Raw genomic sequence first — 20,691 nt, forward strand, 5'->3', positions numbered from 1 at the left:
CCAAAAAAAAGATGCCTACATCACTGACAACTGTTGTGAAAAGAAGTCAAAATCCCTATGAATCAAAATCGACAACAATCAAGACAATTGTGTTTAATTATTATTTTTTTTTTGTAAAAAAAATTCCATTTGGATTTCAGTGAAATAAAAATTTATTTTGTCTTACTTCCATTTGATTCTTTTTCGATAAAAAAGTGGTTTATTTTAAAAAATGTATGACTCTTCTCCATCTCATACTCCAATGAACATATACCAATCACACAACCCCCATTCCATAATCCAGTGCCCATATACCCATGACACCGTCAGACATAGAGGCCTTGTCCCCTTACGCTAAAGTATTTAAAAACCAGAGATGAATTTTTGAAAAAAAAGTTTATTTTAACAACAAAGAAATAATGACAAATTTTGTCATACATTTTTCAATATGAAATAAACTGAACTGCCCCTTGTCAAGGCAACGTGCAACTGGAGCATTTAATAATTAACATCCTACTGCAGATAGGTATAATCGGGAGAATAACCATAGTTTGCAGGGTCTGTCTGTGAAGTTTGGCCCGGTAATGAACCCAGTTGTTGGGTTGTTCCTCTATCCGCATAACTGGCTTGTTGACTGGTGGAAAAATAATGCGGTCTTGATTGTGGTTCTGGTGCTCTATGTCGGGCCCTAAACAGTCCCAACACCCCCATAAAAACCTCGTTGTAAGGTAGAATTGGAGCAGGGTCCTCCAGAGTGGTGAGGGACATCTGGACCATAGACATAAATAGAGACTGCCTATCCGGTGGCAGTGAGCGAGTCTTCCTCGATACAGTTAACGCAAAGGAATCGCAATGATCCTCGCTAGATGATTTTTTCAGCAAATCGAGGGTGTCTGTAGTGATTTGAACAGTTGGGTCATCATTGCTCTTCTTTGATTTTTTTTTTTCGGCTCTCCTGCCACCGGATAGGCAGCTCTCTTCTCCGTTACCACAGCTTCTGCGGAACCAGATGCTCCTGCATCTGCTGAAGGGGATGTGGCTGCAGCAGCTGCTGAACATGTGGCAGCAGCAGAAGCTGTGGTAAGGGATGGAGAGATGGTCCCTCCCACTCCACAGGAACTGCCTGCTCCATCCTCTGTGGCGTTGGTGTCATCCACATCAGGTGTTGAGATGGTGCCTTCAGTCCTGTGAGAAAAAAAGAGAACAATTATTAATTAATACAGAATTTTAGAAGGCTGAGAAAGAGCAAAGTTGTAGACGCAGCAAATAGGCCGCTAAGTCAAAATGTAGGTCCACTATTTTGCTTGTGTGGTGATAACGCATGTTTTCATGTAAGTCATGCGTTATCACCACATGTTATAAATAAAATGTGATATTTATCTTGCAGAGTCAAAGTGCCAATGCAAGATAAATAGACATGGTGTGGTGTCAAGAAACACAACGCATGTGTGGTTCCGTAGGGTAGGTATGACACCTCTGTCTTTGGAAGCATAGTGCAGACGGGATTTCTGAAAATCCTCTCTTCACTATACTATCACATCTGGATGCTGCGTATTGAACGTGGTGGCAGGACAAAGCGTTGAATACGCAGCCAACTGTGCAACTGCACATGGAAACAGGCTACATGTATATTTGTGGTTTCTAAATTACCTCCGCAATGTCCGGCTGGTGATAAGGAACTGTAGCTCGTCGTAAAACGGGAAAGTTCTCTGACTTGGCGACGAGCCACTTTTATCGCAAGCATTTATACATTTGTGAAAACGGTCCCTGACGGAGCGCCATCTTTGCTTCACATCTTTTTCTAGAAAAAAAACAAAACAAAACAACATTATAGATATATAATCAAAGTGCAATTGTAATACAATCAAATATTAAATACTAAATAACATTATAATTACCAATTTGCAGTTGCTTTGCCCCTGGATAGGAGTCCCATTCCAGAAATAGGTTGCGGAATATTTTGGTCCATGCAAGGTCCCTGAAGTATTTGTCTTTATAAGACTCATCGGCAGGGCCCCAAATGGCAGGGTAATCACGAACCTACAATGAATACAATACTGTCATTTGATACTATATCAAACAGTAAAGTAATATTAAAGATAATTTTTTTCTAAAATTGGGATATATTTTATTATAACCCCTACAGTAACCCAAGAACAAACAAGAAACCCAAACATCAAATAATACCAAAAAACACTAACACAACATAACGGCAGACCGAACAGAAGAACACAGTGTCGTAACTTCAAACTCTTTGGCAACTATGCCAAAGGTAAATGGGCCCCCTAATTTTGTTATTCTTTAAGAGCAATAGTCTCTTTATATAGGCAAAAGAGACTTTGTTGGCCCACCTACGCTCCAGGCCCCTGGTGCAACTGCAGCCCCTGCCAGAACCCTAACCTCAACACACCCCTAAGCGTAATCTCAACCCTATCCCTAAGGGCTCATTTCCACTTGCGACAAACACGTCCGTGTCTCGCAGGTTAAAACCAAGCTCTGGCGCCGACAATCCTGAGCGGAGTGTGCGGTTCCATGTGTTGCTGAGTGGCCTCATGATCCGCTCTGGATTGCTGGCGCCAGAGCTTGGTTTTAACCTGCGAGACACGGATGTGTGTGGACAAGTGGAAATGAGCCCTAATCACAACACTATAGCTATCCCAACCATAACCCTAATCTCAACACCAACCCTAATCACAATCCTACCCCTAACCTAAATACTATTTAAAAAAAAAAGAAAAAAATACGCGATGTGGCCAAAATTAGCGTGGCCTCCCGTGGAATTATCAGCACCAGAATGGAAAAGCAGACAGCTGTGGGCCAATATTTGTGGCCTGGGAAGGGGTTAAAATACCCATGTCTGTTCCCAGGCTAGGAATATTAGCCCACAGCTGTCTGCGTAGCCTTTCTGGCTCTCAAATATAAAGGGACCCCAAAAAAAAAAGACGTAGGGTCCCCCTATATTTTTAGGCCAGAAAGGCTTGGCAGACAGCTGTGGGACAATATTTGTGGCCTGGGAAGGGGTTAAAATACCCATGGCTGTTCCCAGGCTAGGAATATTAGCCCACAGCTGTCTGCGTAGCCTTTCTGGCTCTCAAATATAAAGGGACCCCCCCAAAAAAAAATGACGTAGGGTCCCCATATATTTTTAGGCCAGAAAGGCTAGGCAGACAGCTGTGGGCCAATATTTGTGGCCTGGGAAGGGGTTAAAATACCCATGGCTGTTCCCAGGTTAGGAATATTAGCCCACAGCTGTCTGCGTAGCCTTGCTGGCTCTCAAATATAGGGAGATCCCCCCAAAAAAGAGTTGGGGTCCCCCTATTTTTAGGCCAGAAAGGCCACGCAGACAGCTGTGGGCTTATATTCAGAGCCTAGGAAAGGGGCCATGGATGTTTCCCCCCCCCCCCCCCCCGGCTACAAATATAAGCCTGCAGTCGCCACAGAAAAGGCGCATCTAAAAGATGTGCCAATTCCGGCACTTAGCCCCTCTCTTACCACTCCCGTGTAGCGGTAGGATATGGGGTAATGAGGGGTTAATGCCACCTTGCTATTGTAAGGTGGCATTAAGCCCGGTTAATAATGGAGAGGTGTCAATAAGACGCCTATCCATTATTAATCCTAGTAAAGTTTAAAAAAAAAGACAGACAGTATAAAAAATATTTTAATGAAATAATTACGCACACTTTTTGACAAGTCCTTTATTGTACGCTCAATCCACCTGAAGACCCTCGTCCTGCAAAAAAAATAAAACAAACCAAATTCATACTCCCTCTGTCCGCAGAAATCCAACGAGTGTCCCACGACGATCTGCCATGGAGAACAGACACATCCGGAGATGTGTCTGCTCTCCATGGCTGCAGCAACACACTGACAGGAGCTCCGGCTCCTGTCAGTGTGTAACTGCGCATGCGCGAGTTTACCGGCGTTCATTGACCCCGGTACTCTCGCTTTACGGCACTACTGCGTGGGAAAGTTCACACGCAGCTCTAGTGCCGTAAATTGAGATGCCGGAGCCGCTGAACTCCGGTAAAGTACGCGATACATTGCTAGGAGCTTCGCTCCTGGTAGTGTATCGCCGGAGAGCAAGCGATCGGCGTGGGACACTCGTTACTGGATTCTGCGGACAGGGAGTATGGATTTGGTTTATTTTTTGGGGATTTTTTCCTAGGGGACCGAGGGCTTCGCGTAGGTGTATGTTCTGTATGGTGAGTATATACTCTGTTATATGGTGTATGTGATGTCTGTCATGTATGTTACGTATATTGTATGTGTATTTTATGTGTTAAGTCGCCGGACACAGGGACAACTCTCCCATCCTAATACCGGATGGGAGTAGTAATCCCATACGGCGACTTAGCACAATTGGGTGGCACTATCATCGCATGGGGACACATACACACACACAGACAGACTTTACACACATAGACAGACACACACACATACATACCAGATCGATCAGACGCCCGACATCAATCCCCATACGACGATATGCCTCCATGACGATGGTCACTTCCGACTTGGACATGACCACACTCCGCCCACGCACTTCCTCCCGCCTGACATCACTTCCTGCTGCAGCGGTTTCTGACACCCAATCCGCAGCAAACCCGCAGATAGTTTTTCATCTGCGGGTTTGACCTTCACAATGGAGGTCTATGGGTGCAGAACTGCTGCAGTTCTGCACAAAGAAGTGACATGCTGCGGTTTTTCCCGCAGCATGTGCACAGCGGTTTGCGGTTTCCATAGGTTTACATGTTACTGTAAACGCAATGGAAACTGCTGCGGACCCGCAGCATCAAAATCGCTGCGGTTCCGCGTTAAAAACCGCAACGTGTGAACATGGCCTCAGGGCTCTCTGGTCCAACTGACAAAAATGCTGGATGCTCTTTGGCTTAACCACAGCTAGCCCCTTCTACATTAACTATTTATACTCTGAGCATCACTATATCCCCATCACCGATGCACCAGCGGACCTATTTCCCTCCCATTTTCCCTCCCCCTTTCCATGACACCGTCCTTTAGTTCCATTTACCCCTTTATGTGTTGTTTCTAGTTGGTTTCATAACTAATGGTGACTTTTTGATCCCCAGAGCTTCAGCTAACCAACTTTATTTGGTTTGTTAATAGAAATAAAAAATCTTTCATTTTCTGTATTAATGATGTTTTGATGGTGGCAATTATTTCTTATTTCTGGTATTTTAGGTACTTTACTAGATGTCATTTATTCCTTGAGACTTGAATGGCTTTAAAAAAAAAAAAAGTGATATTTCAATGCCTCTTCTGTTTTTCGAGTTTACCCTAATTGATTCTTTGTTTGCTGATGTCAACCATCTTATGATTCTCAATAAATAAAACATTGAAAACAAAACTATATCCCCATCTAGTGGGCCAAACAGAGTACTACGCTTTCCCCATGATAAACAATGAACATCTCCTAGTCCTTATACAAAAGCAGCAGTAATAAATATGTCCATTATGAAACATACCCAATAGCAGTAGTCAAAGGTAAAATATAACATTATAACATATGGTACCGGGATGGGCAAGAAAAATGCAAGGACATAATGCACCCACTTACATTACAATTGCGAGTGCAATGCGAGAAACTCGCACGAGTCTCTCGTATCAATTCCCGGCACTGCCGCCGGCACTCGGGACCGGGGCGTTCAGGTACATAGAAATACATGCAGCCACACACTCTGGTCCCGAGTGCCGGGAATTGATGAGAGAGACTCGCACGAGTTTCTCGCATTGCACATGTGTGACACACCGGCCTAACTGTGGTGTGAATTCAGTGGGCCAAAGTCATTTAACTCCTTAAAAACACCAGTTATGTATTCAAGTGTGAAAACTGGCTATTTGCCTAATTTGATGCCAGCCCAGAACCGTTTTGGGCCAGGCTGGAGTGACCTGAATTTGATGTGAGGCATCACTAACTGGGTGTCTGCATTTTGAGATCAGTGGCCCAAAATCATTTAACCCTTTCAATAATGCCCTTTGGTGGCTACTTTGATGCCCATTTTTGTGCCAGGTTTATAATTTTTGAAGCTGCTTTTCAGTGTAATCACATCAGGGCACCTCGCTTTGTAGTTTATTATTCTGATTTTGCTGTTAAACATGTAAAAAACTGAAAGAAAAACCCTGCAAAATGAGAAAGTGCCAAATAGAAACTAACCTCAGCCCCGAATAAGAAAGTGAATGAATAAGAAACCAACTTCAGCACTGTCCGATACAACTAGCTATAGCGTTATTTTTCAGAGCTACCCATATAATGGGCACACAGCACATCAAATCGATATTGTTGTGTACATATTCCATCTTAGGCTGGGTGCCCACGATCTGGAAGTAGCAATCTAGACGCAGCATATGTTCACTGCGTCCAAAGCACTGCAGTCTATTGAACGCAGATGAATCCGCAGGTGTTCACTTATCCATGCGGAATCACCACGTCCAATACATTCTATGGGTGAGATTAATCTTGTGGAGACTTGCGTCTCTGCAAGATAAATTGACATGCTGCGGTCTGGAGAGACGCGCCACATGGCAGTCTCTGCTGGTGATCCGCGAACGTCTGTGGACGCATAGTGTGGGCATGGGATTTCTCGAAATCCCATCCTCTACGCTGTCACAGCTGGCCACTAGAGGTTTGATTCTTCATAAGTGCGCAGCGTCTAACCTGCAGCAACTCGGGATTTCAGACATGTAACCTTATACAGCTTGATCAGAAACTGTTTTTCTTCCTGTGGATTCCGCTGGGTAGCTGCCTGCTTTCTACACGTGACAGTGTACAGTAGATGCCAGTGGGAATGAAGGCAAAAACGCCTAGGAAATCTGAATAAACGACATATGCACACAGCCTATAGCCCATTGACTCCACACAGGAGCTATAGGGTGACGGGGATATAGTAGGCCATAGGGGGATGTAGAGTGACAGGGGGATATAGTAGGCCATAAGGGGATGAAAGGTGACAAGGGGATATAGTTGGGCATAGGGTGACATAGGGGGATATAGGGTGACATGGAGATATAGGGTGACATGGAGATATAGGGTGACATGGAGATATAGGGTGACATAGGATGACAGGGAGATATAGAGTGACATGGGGATAGAGGGTGACATAGTGGTATATAATGACATAGGGTGACATAGCGGGATAGGGGGGCATAGGGTAACATGGAGATATAGTGACATAGGATGACAGGGAGATAGAGTGACATGGGGATATAAGGTGACATAAGGTGATATAGTGGGGCATAGAGTGACATGGGGATATAGGATGACATGGGGGATATAGGGTGACATGGGGGATATAGGGTGACATGGGGGATATAGGGTGACATGGGGGATATAGAGTTACATGGGGGATATAGGGTGACAGTGACATGGGGGATATAAGATGACGGGGATAGAGAGTGACATGGAAGATATAAGGTGACATAGGGCGATATAGCATGACATGGAGGATATATGGTGACATGAAGGATATATGGTGACATGGGGGATATAGAGCGACATGGGGGATATAGAGCGACATGGGGGATATAGAGCGACATGGGGGATATAGGGTGGCATGGGGATATAATGTGACATAGGGGGATATAGGGTGACATGGGGATATAGGGTGACATGGGGGATATAGAGTGATATGGGTAATATAGGGTGACACGGGGGATATAGAGTGACATGGGGGATATAGGGTGACATGGGGGATATATAGGGTGACATGGGGGATATAGTGTGACGTGGGGATATAATGTGACATCGCCTCTTCCTCTTTCGTACCACAACCTTCTCTTCCCTCTCCACCCCTTGTCCACAATCCCCACCCCACAAACTTGCACACCCTCGCAGAAATCTTAAACACCTCAATCTACACTCACTGTCTGAATCTCTTCTCCCTCTTACAGGCATAAGTTCGCTACAGACTGTGGATGCCGCTTCCACTCTATATAACATCACAATAGCTGAAGCTTTGGAATCGGTTGCCCCTCTCACACATACCAAAGCTCGCAAAATTAACAGACAGCCCTGGCACACCAGCCTGACCAAATAACTGAGGTGAGCTTCCAGGGTTGTAAGCGGAGATGGAAAAGATCCCACTCCAATGAGCATTTCATCGCATTCAAACAGTCCCTCACTACTTTCAAGGCCTCACTCACTGAAGCACTGAAGAAAAACAAACCAACTTCTCATCTCTCATATCCTCCGTCTCACAATCCTAAACAGTTATTCAACACTTTCAATTCTCTCCTCCGTCCCCCAGCACCTCCTCCCTCCCAGCTGAAGACGTTGCCTCATTTTTCAAGCAGAAGATTAATAACATCAGAGACAGTTTTGGTCAACAACCTCCAGAGCCCTTTCTCCTAACTGCCCATCCCTCTTCCTCCAAAACTAACTTCTCCACCATTACAGAAGATCGACTATCCACTCTACTCTCAAGATCACATCTCACCACCTGTGCACTTGACCCGATCCCATCCCACTTCATCCCAAACCTCACCACAGTCTTCATCCCAACCCTAACCCATCTCTTCAACCTATCACTAACAACTGGTGTCTTCCCCTCAAGCTTTAAACATGCCTCAATCCCACCTATCCTCAAAAGCCCACTCTTGACCCATCCTCTGTATCTACCTATCGCCCTATATCACTTCTCCCCTCTGCCTCAAAACTACTGGAACAACACATCCATCTTGAACTGTCCTCCCACCTCTCTTCTTGCTCCCTCTTCGACGGCTTACAATCAGGCTTCCGGTCACACCGCTCCACTGAAACTGCCCTAAGATCACCAATGACCTATTAACTGACAAAGACCAAGCGACACTACTCTGTCCTCCTCCTCCTGGACCTGACCTCTGCCTTTGACACAGTAGACCATTCCCTGTTGCTGCGGACCCTCTCATCCCTTGGAATCACAGACTTGGCCCTATCCTGGATCTTGTCATACCTAACAGATCGGACATTCAGCATCTCCCACTCGCACACCACCTCCTCACCTCGCCCCCTATCTATTGGAGTCCCGCAAGGTTCAGTCCTAGGGCCCCTGCTCTTTTCCATTTACACCTTAGGCCTGGGACAGCTCATAGTATCTCACGGCTCTCAGTATCATCTCTATGCCGATGACACACAGATCTACATCTCTGGACCAGATATCACCACCCTACTAACCAGAATCCCACAATGTCTGTCCGCTATTTCATCCTTCTTCTCCGCTAGATTTCTAAAACTTAACATGTACAAAACAGAATTCATCATCTTTCCCCCATCTCACTTGACTCCCCCAACAGACCTATCCATTAAAGTAAATGGTTGCCCACTCTCCCTAGTCCCACAAGCTCGCTGCCTCGGTGTAATCCTTGAAACTGATCTCTCCTTCAAACAACATATCCAAGCCCTTTCCACTTCCTGCCGTCTTCAACTCAAAAATATTTCCCGGATCTGTACATTCCTCAACCAAGAATCTGCAAAAACCCTAGTCCATGCCCTCATCATCTCCCGCCTTGACTACTGCAACCTCCTGCTCTGTGGCCTCACCTCCAACACTCTCGCACCCCTCCAATCTGTTCTAAACTCTGCTGCCCGACTAATCCACCTGTCCCCCCGCTATTCCCCAGCCTCTCCCCTCTGTCAATCCCTGTACTGGCTCCCCATTACCCAAAGGCTACAGTTCAAAACCCTAACAATGGCATACAAAGCCATCCACAACCTGTCTCCTCCATACATCTGTGACCTCGTCTCCCGGTACTTACCTGCACGCAACCTCCGATCCTCACAAGATCTCCTTCTCTTCTCCTCTCTTATCTCCTCTTCCCACAATCGCATACAAGATTTCTCCTGCGCATCCCCCCTACTCTGGAACTCTCTACCCCAACATACCAGACGCCTACCGTGGAAACATTCAAAAAGAACCTGAAGACCTACCTCTTCCGACAAGCCTACAACCTGCAGTAACCACCGATAGACCAAACCACTGCACAACCAGCTCTACCCTCACCTACTGTATCCTCACCCATCCCTTGTAGATTGTGAGCCTTCGCGGGCAGGGTCCTCTCTCCTCCTGTACCAGTTGTGACCTGTATTGTTTAAGATTATTGTACTTGTTTTTATTATGTATACCCCTCCTCACATGTAAAGCGCCATGGAATAAATGGCGCTATTATAATAACATAGGAGGATATAGGGTGACATGGGGGATATAAGGTGACATAGGGGGACATAGTGTGACATGGGGGATATAAGGTGATATAGGGTGACAGGGGGATATAGAGGGACATGGGGGATATAGAGGGACATGGGGGATATAGGGTGACATAGGGGGATCTAGAGTGACATGAGGATATAAGTTGACATGGGGAGATATAAGGTGACATGGGGATATAGTGTGACATGGAGGATATAGGGTGACAGAGTGACATGGGGGATATAGGGTGACATGGGGATATAGGGTGACATGGAGATATAGGGTGACATGGGGGATATAGTGTGACATGGGGGGATATAAGGTGACATGGGGATATAAGGTGACAGGGTGAAATGGGGGGATATAGTGTGACATGGAAGATATAGGGTGACAGTGACATGGGGATATAGGGTGACATGGAGAAATAGGGTGATATAGAGTGACATGAGGATATAAGTTGACATGGGGAGATATAAGGTGACATGGGAGATATAGGGTGACATGGGGGGATATAGAGTGACATAGGGGGATATAAGGTGATATAGGGTGACATGGGGGATATAGTGTGACATGGGGGGATATAAGGTGACATGGGGATATAAGGTGACATAGGGTGAAATGGGGGATATAGTGTGACATGGAAGATATAGGGAGACAGTGACATGGGGATATAGGGAGACATAGGGGGATATAGCGTGACATGGGGCTATAAGGTGATATAGGGCGACATGGAGATATAGGGTGACATAGGGGGTTATAGAGCCATAGGGAGATATAGAGTGACACAGGGGGGCATAGGGTGCTAGACGCTGTGAGCTCTGGCTGGAGACTCCCGCAGCACATAGCTATATGCAGGGAGGCCATGGCTGCTTCCCTCACAGAAGCTCCTCCGTTAGAACAGACGGGCTACATGAAGATTATCCGGCTACACTCGGCACACCGCGCTCCTCTCCGCTGTGTCTAGCGGACATTGTTAGTGGCTGCCCTATTCTGCAGGACGTTCCTCACACTGTCTCTCTGAGCTGCGTCAGAGCACTTCCGGTCCTGCGCCCGTCACGTGAGTGGAAGCTGGCTGATTCTGTCCCAGCGGTTTGGTGGCATCTCTGGTCTCCCAGTGGCGCCGCCCTGCGTCTTCTGTGCACTGTGGCCGCTGTCCTTGTATCCATGGTGCCGCTCTGCGAGCCGGTAAGGAGCTGCTCCAGACAGACATTTCCTGCTTTGGGTACTGCCAGTGATGGCGGTGACGTGTGGTCCCTGTTTCCCAGCTGTTGCTTCTCCTCTCCTTTAGCTGCAGACTCCTTGGCCCATCCTCAGTGAGGGGCGCTTTACTAGTCAGTGTATCGGACATCTGTTCCTGCCATCAGAGCTCCTTATAAGCCTCTTTCTAGACGCCTCCTGCAGCTTGTCATCTGCCTTATGCAATAAACCTATAACTGCAGACGTGCCGGTGCTGCTCCGTGTCAGACCTCTCCAGTGCAGGTGCTGCCCCCTTGTGTCAGACATCTCCAGTGCAGGTGCTGCCCCCTGTGTCAGACCTCTCCAGTGCTGGTGCTGCCCTTCTGTGTCAGACCTCTCCAGTGCAGGTGCTGCCCCCTGTATCAGACATCTCCAGTGCCGGTGCTGCTCCGTGTCAGACCTCTCCAGTGCCGGTGCTGCCCCCTGTGTCAGACCTCTCCAGTGCCGGTGCTGCCCCCTGCGTCAGACCTCTCCAGTGCAGGTGCTGCCCCCTGTGTCAGACCTCTCCAGTGCAGGTGCTGCCCCCTGTGTCAGACCTCTCCAGTGCAGGTGCTGCCCCCTGTGTCAGACCTCTCCAGTGCCGGTGCTGCCCCCTGTATCAGACCTCTCCAGTGCCGGTGCTGCCCCCTGTGTCAGACCTCTCCAGTGCCGGTGCTGCCCCCTGTGTCAGACCTCTCCAGTGCCGGTGCTGCCCCCTTGTGTCAGACCTCTCCAGTGCCGGTGCTGCCCCCTTGTGTCAGACCTCTCCAGTGCCGGTGCTGCCCCCTGTGTCAGACCTCTCCAGTGCCGGTGCTGCCCCCTTGTGTCAGACCTCTCCAGTGCAGGTGCTGCCCCCTGTGTCAGACCTCTCCAGTGCCGGTGCTGCCCCCTGTGTCAGACCTCTCCAGTGCCGGTGCTGCCCCCTGTATCAGACCTCTCCAGTGCCGGTGCTGCCCCCTGTATCAGACCTCTCCAGTGCCGGTGCTGCCCCCTGCGTCAGACCTCTCCAGTGCCGGTGCTGCCCCCTGTGTCAGACCTCTCCAGTGCCGGTGCTGCCCCCTGTGTCAGACCTCTCCAGTGCCGGTGCTGCCCCCTGCGTCAGACCTCTCCAGTGCCGGTGCTGCCCCCTGTATCAGACCTCTCCAGTGCCGGTGCTGCCCCCTGTATCAGACCTCTCCAGTGCCAGTGCTGCCCCCTGCGTCAGACCTCTCCAGTGCCGGTGCTGCCCCCTGCGTCAGACCTCTCCAGTGCCGGTGCTGCCCCCTGTGTCAGACCTCTCCAGTGCCTGTGCTGCCCCCTGTATCAGACCTCTCCAGTGCAGGTGCTGCTCCCCTGTGTCAGACCTCTCCAGTGCAGATGCTGCTCCCCTGTGTCAGACCTCTCCAGTGCAGGTGCTGCCCCCTGTGTCAGACCTCTCCAGTGCAGGTGCTGCTCCCCTGTGTCAGACCTCTCCAGTGCCGGTGCTGCCCCCTGTGTCAGATCTCTCCAGTGCTGGTGCTGCCCCCTGTGTCAGACCTCTCCAGTGCAGGTGCTGCCCCCTGTGTCAGATCTCTCCAGTGCTGGTGCTGCCCCCTGTGTCAGACCTCTCCAGTGCAGGTGTTGCTCCCCTGTGTCAGACATCTCCAGTGCAGGTGCTGCTCCCCTGTGTCAGACATCTCCAGTGCAGGTGCTGCTCCCCTGTGTCAGACCTCTCCAGTGCAGGCGCTGCCCCCTGTGCCAGACCTCTCCAGTGCTGGTGCTGCCCCGTGTCAGACCTCTCCAGTGCAGGTGTTGCTCCCCTGTGTCAGACATCTCCAGTGCAGGTGTTGCTCCCCTGTGTCAGACATCTCCAGTGCAGGTGCTGCTCCCCTGTGTCAGACATCTCCAGTGCAGGTGCTGCTCCCCTGTGTCAGACCTCTCCAGTGCAGGCGCTGCCCCCTGTGCCAGACCTCTCCAGTGCTGGTGCTGCCCCGTGTCAGACCTCTCCAGTGCAGGTGTTGCTCCCCTGTGTCAGACATCTCCAGTGCCGGTGCTGCCCCCTGTGTCAGACCTCTCCAGTGCAGGTGCTGCCCCCTGTGTCAGACCTCTCCAGTGCCGGTGCTGCCCCCTGTGTCAGACCTCTCCAGTGCAGGTGTTGCTCCCCTGTGTCAGACCTCTCCAGTGCAGGCGCTGCCCCCTGTGCCAGACCTCTCCAGTGCTGGTGCTGCCCCGTGTCAGACCTCTCCAGTGCAGGTGTTGCTCCCCTGTGTCAGACATCTCCAGTGCCGGTGCTGCCCCCTGTGTCAGACCTCTCCAGTGCAGGTGCTGCCCCCTGTGTCAGACCTCTCCAGTGCCGGTGCTGCCCCCTGTGTCAGACCTCTCCAGTGCAGGTGTTGCTCCCCTGTGTCAGACCTCTCCAGTGCAGGCGCTGCCCCCTGTGCCAGACCTCTCCAGTGCTGGTGCTGCCCCGTGTCAGACCTCTCCAGTGCAGGTGTTGCTCCCCTGTGTCAGACATCTCCAGTGCCGGTGCTGCCCCCTGTGTCAGACCTCTCCAGTGCAGGTGCTGCCCCCTGTGTCAGACCTCTCCAGTGCCGGTGCTGCCCCCTGTGTCAGACCTCTCCAGTGCAGGTGTTGCTCCCCTGTGTCAGACCTCTCCAGTGCAGGTGCTGCCCCCTGTGTCAGACCTCTCCAGTGCAGGTGTTGCTCCCCTGTGTCAGACCTCTCCAGTGCAGGTGCTTCTCCCAAGAGCAAGCTTAGGCTCCATCTGCCTTTCTTTCGGGTTTGTCCTCATGACCGGTAAGGCTACTTTCACACTAGCGTCGGGCTTGGCCCGTCGCAGTGCGTCGGGCCGAGGTTACCGACGCTAGCGTTCTCTGCGCCGCACAACGGGGGCAGCGGATGCATTTTTCCAGCGCATCCGCTGCCCCATTGTGAGGTGCGGGGAAGTGCGGGGAGGTGGGGGCGGAGTTCCGGCCGCGCATGCGCGGTCGGAAAAAGCGGACCGTCGGCAGCAAAAAACGTTACATGTAACGTTTTTTGCTCCCGGCGGACCGCCACAACACGGCGCAAAGGTCTCACGATGGTTGAGACGTGTGTCAATGCGTCGCAAATGCGCCGCTAATGTTAGTCAATGCGACGCGATGCATTGCGACGTATTGAAAAAAACGCTAGTGTGAAAGTAGCCTAAGGCTTCTTTCATACTTCTGTCAGTACGGGGCCATCACGAAGCGTCGGCGCGACGTACCGACGGAAGTATTTGCTTTCACACTTCCGTCTGTGTTGCCGAGCAGGAAAGATCGTGAGAGCGATATTTTCTGATGGGCATGTGCAGTCTGAAACACTGGATGCGACGTACAGAAAAACGTTCCCTTGAACGTTTTTCCGTGACGACGGGCCGCCAAAACCCGATGCATCCAGTGCACGATAGACGCGAAGTGTGGCCATACATCGCGATCCGTCGGCAATACAAGTCTATTGGAAAATGCAGGATCCTGCATTTTCAAAAATTGACGGATTGTGACGTAAGCAGAAAGACGGAAGTGTGAAAGAGGCCTAACCTTTTCATTGTGCTGTATATCCCATTATGGAGGCACACTGAGACATAAGATGCTGACGCCTTTATATTTCTGTTATGCGGTTGCAGGTTATCTGGTGAGGGGCAGATGCCCGCACGTATATGGCATGTGTGCTAAAGACCACTTTCAGGGGGCAATATTTTATTGTGCACCTTTTGAAAATTTTTCATTTTTCTGCATAAATTTGACCCAAAACTACATCAGATTTAAGTCCATGCTGTAGATCCAGATCAAACAAATTAGTAAAACAATTAAACAATTCGTTATTTTAAGATGATGATGTAATATTGCATGTCTCAGATTGTCAAAAGTATGTGAACCTTTGCTTTCAGTACCTGGTGTTGCCCCTTGTGCAGCAATAACTGCAGCTAAACGTTTCTGGTAGTTGGTTTGTCCTGCCCATTGGCCTGAAGGAATATTGCCCATTTCTTACAAAACGACTGTACGTCTGTAATGATGGTGTTTTTATCCCACATTCTGCTCATGTCAGATACTTCCACATCTATAGGAAATGTCATATGGTCAGGAGTTTGACTTGGCTATTAGAAAACGTTGAACTTTTTTCTTTAACTATCGAGTATACACCTTTTCATTGTGGCCGTTAAGAGGCCCTATTCCGCAGCGCTGCTTTTTCATGGCGCTGAGAAATAAGTGTTTAACGGGTGAAAATCCTGCGGTGTGTATATATATATATATATATATATATATGTCATGATTAACCCCGTATATGCTGCTGTCAGTTGTGATTAAAAGAAAGAAACTGAAGCGAAACGCGCGTTGGAGTGGTGTGTGCAGGGGCAGAGGTGTATCAGCACTGGTTGGTATTCGTGGTATCCATTATATATGTTGATTTATTTGCATTCATATTTCATCTGATTATCATGTCCTCTTTATTTTGATGCACTTGGCTTTGTTCACATGAATTTAAATTATTCAATATATCACTTGCCTTAAGTGTGTGTGTGTATGTATGTATGTGTGTATATATATATATATATATATATATATATATATATATATATATATACACACACACCGTATATATTATTATTTTTTTTTCAGTGATGCACTTGATATATTTTGATCATGAGAATTAATTGAGAATTTTTCGTGAGCACTTAGATTCATTCACTATATTCTCACAATGCTTAATTAACATATATTATTTATTTTTCATTCACTTGATATTGATTTTATAGTAATTATATTTGCATTGAGTACCACTATTAATTATCATATATTTTATTTTTTATTTATGATTTTTTTTTACCAATCAGTTTGACATCCCCTGCCCTGCACAGATAGTGAAATTTGATATATAATAATTTAATATATAATTTTCGTTTTTATTTTCTTTGATTTTAAGTTGTCTTAATAAAAGTCTCTTGTTTTTAATATGATATTTTGTGCTATCATGTTTTTTATACAAATAAAGTAATAGTTGTTAGATGTTTTTTTCTTTTCTTTTGGGTGTATAGTAGTCTAAATGTGGCCTCATTAGAGACTTGCATAGATGAAAAATTATGTTCTTGTTATGAGCATCTATGCCTCTCTTTAATGTATGCTGTGATTTTATTTGCCTTGGCTACAGCTGCCTGACACTGGTCACTATAGTAGTTTGCCATCAACCCATAAACGGAAGACTTTTTCAGTAACCGGTTTTCCTAGGGTTTTATTATAGTATTTAAAATGTACATTTTACTTCCTCTGCCCAAGTGCATTAACTTACATTTATCTACTACTAGCTGTACTCCCCGGCTTTGCCCGGGTTAATAACTGTTGTTAGCAAAATAGAATGTGTTAACAAAAATTTATTCTGCTCACAAAAACCACAAAACAAGTAGATAGAAATGTAATTATTAAAAGGCAAAAACTAAGCTAATAGAAGCATTTCACAACATATATTAGCTTTGTTATACTGAGAATTCCTTTGCTGCCTATATTAACCAATCAGAGCTCAGATTAATTAACTGTAGCAAAAGAGAAGTGGAACTGTGATTGGTTGCTATTGGCAGCCTGATAAATCCCCAGCCAACAGGAAGCCCTCCCCCTGGCAGTATATATTAGCTCACACATACACATAATAGACTGGTCATGTGACTGACAGCTGTCGTATTTCCTATATGGTACATTTGTTGCTCTTGTAGTTTGTCCGCTTATTAATCAGATTTTTATTTTTGAAGGATAATACCAGACTTGTGTGTGTTTTAGGGCGAGCTTCATGTGTCAAGTTGTGTGTGTTGAGTTGCGTGTGGCGACATGCATGTAGCGACTTTTGTGAGATGAGTTTTGTGTGGCGACATGCGTGTAGCAACTTTTTGTGTGTCGAGTTGCATGTGACAGGTTAGTGTAGCAAGTTGTGTGCAGCAAGTTTTGCGCATGGCGAGTTTTATGTGTGGTGCGTTTTGAGTATGTACAAGTTTTGTGTGAGGCAACTTTTGCATGTGTTGCAACTTTTGTGCATGTGGCAATTTTTCCGCCTGTGCAAGTTTTGCGTGTAGCGAGTTTTCCATGAGGTGAGTTTTGCATGTGTGGCGAGTTTTGCGTGAGCCTAGTTTTGCGCGTGGCGAGTTTTCCATGAGGTGAGTTTTGCACGTGTGGCGAGTTTTGCATGTGGAGAGTTTTGCGCGTGGCGAGTTTTGAGCAGCGACTTTAGTGTTTTGACTTTTATGTGGCGAGGTTGGTGTATGTGTGGTGAAATGTGTGCTGAGGGTGGTATATGTGTTCGAGCACGTGGTAGTGTGTGGCGCATTTTGTGTGTGTGTTCATATCCCCGTGTGTGGTGATTATCAAATGTCGGGGCCCCACCTTAGTAACTGTACGGTGTATACTCTTTGGCGCCATCGCTCTCACTCTTTAAGTCCCCCTTGTTCACATCTGGCAGCTGTCAATTTGCCTCCAACATTCCCCATTGCCCTTTTCCTTTCACTTTTTTCCCCATTATGTAGATAGGAGATAGGGGCAAATTGTTTGGTGAATTGGAACGCACGGGGTTAAAATTTCACCTCACAATATAGCCTATGACGCTCTCGGGGTCCAGACGTGTGACTGTGCAAAATTTTGTGGCTGTAGCTGCGACGGTGCAGATGCCAATCCCGGACATACACACATACATACATACACACATTCAGCTTTATATATTAGATTAAACTTTCATTGCCATTTCTCCGCCCAAGCCTTTAGCTTATCAGTTATTCCCTCTGTAATATTAACCCCTTCACGACTATGTACAGTTACATCTTTTGTCGTGTCCGTGCCTTTGATGCGGGCTTTCAAGTTGAGCCTGCATTTAGCCCTGCAGATGATAGTCCGTTGATGGCTGATTAATTCAGGTAACAGCCGCTGGGGGAGCTCCGCTGTGGCTGTTGACATGTTAATAGATTGACAGCGGCATCATGTACCACATGCTTGTAAGAGGGTGTGTCACTCCACATGCCCAATGGCGTGCCCATGACCCGATCCTGGGATGCCAATGGGTTGCTATGACAGCTGGAGGTTTGTCGAAGACCTTCATGCTTGGGCAACATTCAGTATTTGGTCAGTACCGTATTTCATTTCACTGTGTAAGCCAAAACCAGGATTGTAACAATCAGAGAAAAAATGGAATAGAAACATGAACATCACTTCTGCATTTTTGACCCACTTCTGGTTTTGGTTTAATGATGTACAATTTTTTATTGTGGTATCGTGTTAGCCAGAGAAATCGATGTGAATACTTTTATACCCAATGATGACAAAAGTATTCTCGGTGTAAAAAGGTATCACTCCGAGAATACTTTGTGATCATTGGGAAAAAAGGATTTACGTTGGTTTTGGTTTACAGACACTGATGTGAAATAGTGACCAAAATATTGCGTGTGAACGTGGCCTTATGGAGTTAATATAAGATTGTGATTTTAGCTATATAGTGTCATTCAAAGTTACAACTCACCCCACAAAAAAACAAGCCCTCATATGAAAAGCAGAGACATGCAGCCATGGAGACTCGAACATAGTTGTCGAACACTCTGAAGACACTCGGTCAGCACGCGAGCATGCTCGTATAACACCTTATCCGAGCACATTCGCTCATCACTACTAGGCACCTCTGGTCTGGCTTCCAGAAACAGAGGATGAATGCAAATGTACATCACAATTTTCAAATTTATCTTTCTAAAATCTATATATATAATTGTCTAAGGTCAACTTCCATCTGTTTGTCTGTAACGGAAATCCTGCGTCGCTGATTGGTCGCGCCCGACTGGCCGCGACCAATCAGCGATATTGGGGAGGGATTTAAACATCGCTTCACTTTTTACTATTGATGCTGCCTATGCAGCATTAATAGTAAAAAGATATAATGTTAAAAATAATAACAATTTAAAAAAAATCGTGATATTCTCACCTTCCAGCATCCCCGGCAGCTTTTCCCGCTCCTAGCAATGCACTGGTTCAAGTAATTCTTTGCGGTAATGACCCCAAATGACGCAGCGGTCTCACGAGACCGCTACATCAACACGGGTTATTGCCGCAAAGCATCACTGGGAACGGACCTGGCGGGAGCATCGCTAAAGGCCTGGGCTGGATCTGGGGGCCGCCAGAAGGTGAGTATATAACTATTTTTTATTTTAATTCTTTTTTTAACAGTGCCCACACTGCTATATACTGCGTGGGCTGTGTTATATACTACGTGGGCTGTGCTATATACTACTTGACTGTGCTATATACTACATGGCTGTGTTATATGCTACGTGGCTGTGCTATATACTACATGGCTGTGTTATATGCTACGTGGGCTGTGCAATATACTGTGGGCTGTGCAATATACTGTGGGCTGTGCATATACTACGTGGCTGTGCATATACTACGTGGCTGTGCATATACTACGTGGCTGTGCATATACTACGTGGCTGTGCATATACTACGTGGCTGTGCATATACTACGTGGCTGTGCATATACTACGTGGCTGTGCATATACTACGTGGCTGTGCATATACTACGTGGCTGTGTTATATACTACGTGGCTGTGTTATATACTATGTGGCTGTGTTATATACTACGTGGCTGTGTTATATGCTACATGGCGGTGTTATATGCTACGTGGCTGTGCTATATACTACGTGGCTGTGTTACATAGTATGTGGCTGTGCTATATACTACGTGGGCTGTGTTATATGCTATGTGGGCTGTGCAATATACTACGTGGGCTGTGTTATATGCTACGTGGGCTTTGCAGTATACTACGTGGCTGTATTATATGCTACATGGCTGTGCTAAATGCTACGTGGGCTGTGTTATATACTACGTGGGCTGTGTTATATGCTACGTGGCTGTGCTATAGTTCTCTGCTGTATCTGTGCATCATGAATCGTGGTATGTGTTAAGGGGGGCCCTCAAAAACCTGGAGCCAACCCTGGCTTCACAGATTGGCGCAGTCTGGCCACGAATTGGCGCGGGATTTGAACCACGCTTCGCTGATTGGTCGCGCCCGGCCGGCCGAATCCTGTTTATAAATTGCATTATTCTGAAATCTTCATAAATAAACTATATACATTTTCTAGAATACCCGATGCGTTAGAATTGTGCCACCATCTAGTAATTAAAAAACCATGTATCATTTCCTTAACACTTCACAAACAATTTGTACTTGTCCTGGTATATTACATAAATTCCCAATAAAATACATTAGCATTTAGGGTTGTAATGTGAAAAAAATGGAAAACTTCACAGGGTATGAGCATGTAATGAAGTTAAATTATTCATGTATATATTTTTCTTTTACATTATTTTTGTCATAATGTCACAA

General features: G+C 46.9%; 1 protein-coding gene and 1 long non-coding RNA gene across 3 annotated transcripts in view; one reads left to right on the top strand and one right to left on the bottom strand.

Annotated features, from left to right (window-relative positions):
- Positions 1-356: 356 nt before the first annotated feature.
- On the bottom strand, positions 357-11,271 carry LOC143807488 (uncharacterized). 2 transcript variants are annotated; one of them, XR_013221743.1, is made up of 4 exons: positions 11,166-11,271; positions 1,878-2,019; positions 1,630-1,780; positions 357-1,164 (listed from the first exon to the last, which is right to left on the bottom strand). It is a non-coding gene; the product is annotated as an uncharacterized LOC143807488 (long non-coding RNA). The 2 variants fall into 2 exon arrangements; XR_013221742.1 differs by lacking the exon at positions 11,166-11,271 and adding an exon at positions 6,653-6,968.
- Positions 11,213-20,691, top strand: part of LYST (lysosomal trafficking regulator) — a 591,077-nt gene continuing 581,598 nt past the window's right edge. Inside the window, exon 1 of the mRNA XM_077289098.1 lies at positions 11,213-11,342. The gene's annotated coding sequence lies outside the window, so the exon portion shown is untranslated. The remainder of the gene's footprint in view (positions 11,343-20,691) is intronic.

This window comes from Ranitomeya variabilis, chromosome 2 (assembly GCF_051348905.1).
Source record: "Ranitomeya variabilis isolate aRanVar5 chromosome 2, aRanVar5.hap1, whole genome shotgun sequence".
Lineage (NCBI taxonomy): Eukaryota > Metazoa > Chordata > Amphibia > Anura > Dendrobatidae > Ranitomeya > Ranitomeya variabilis.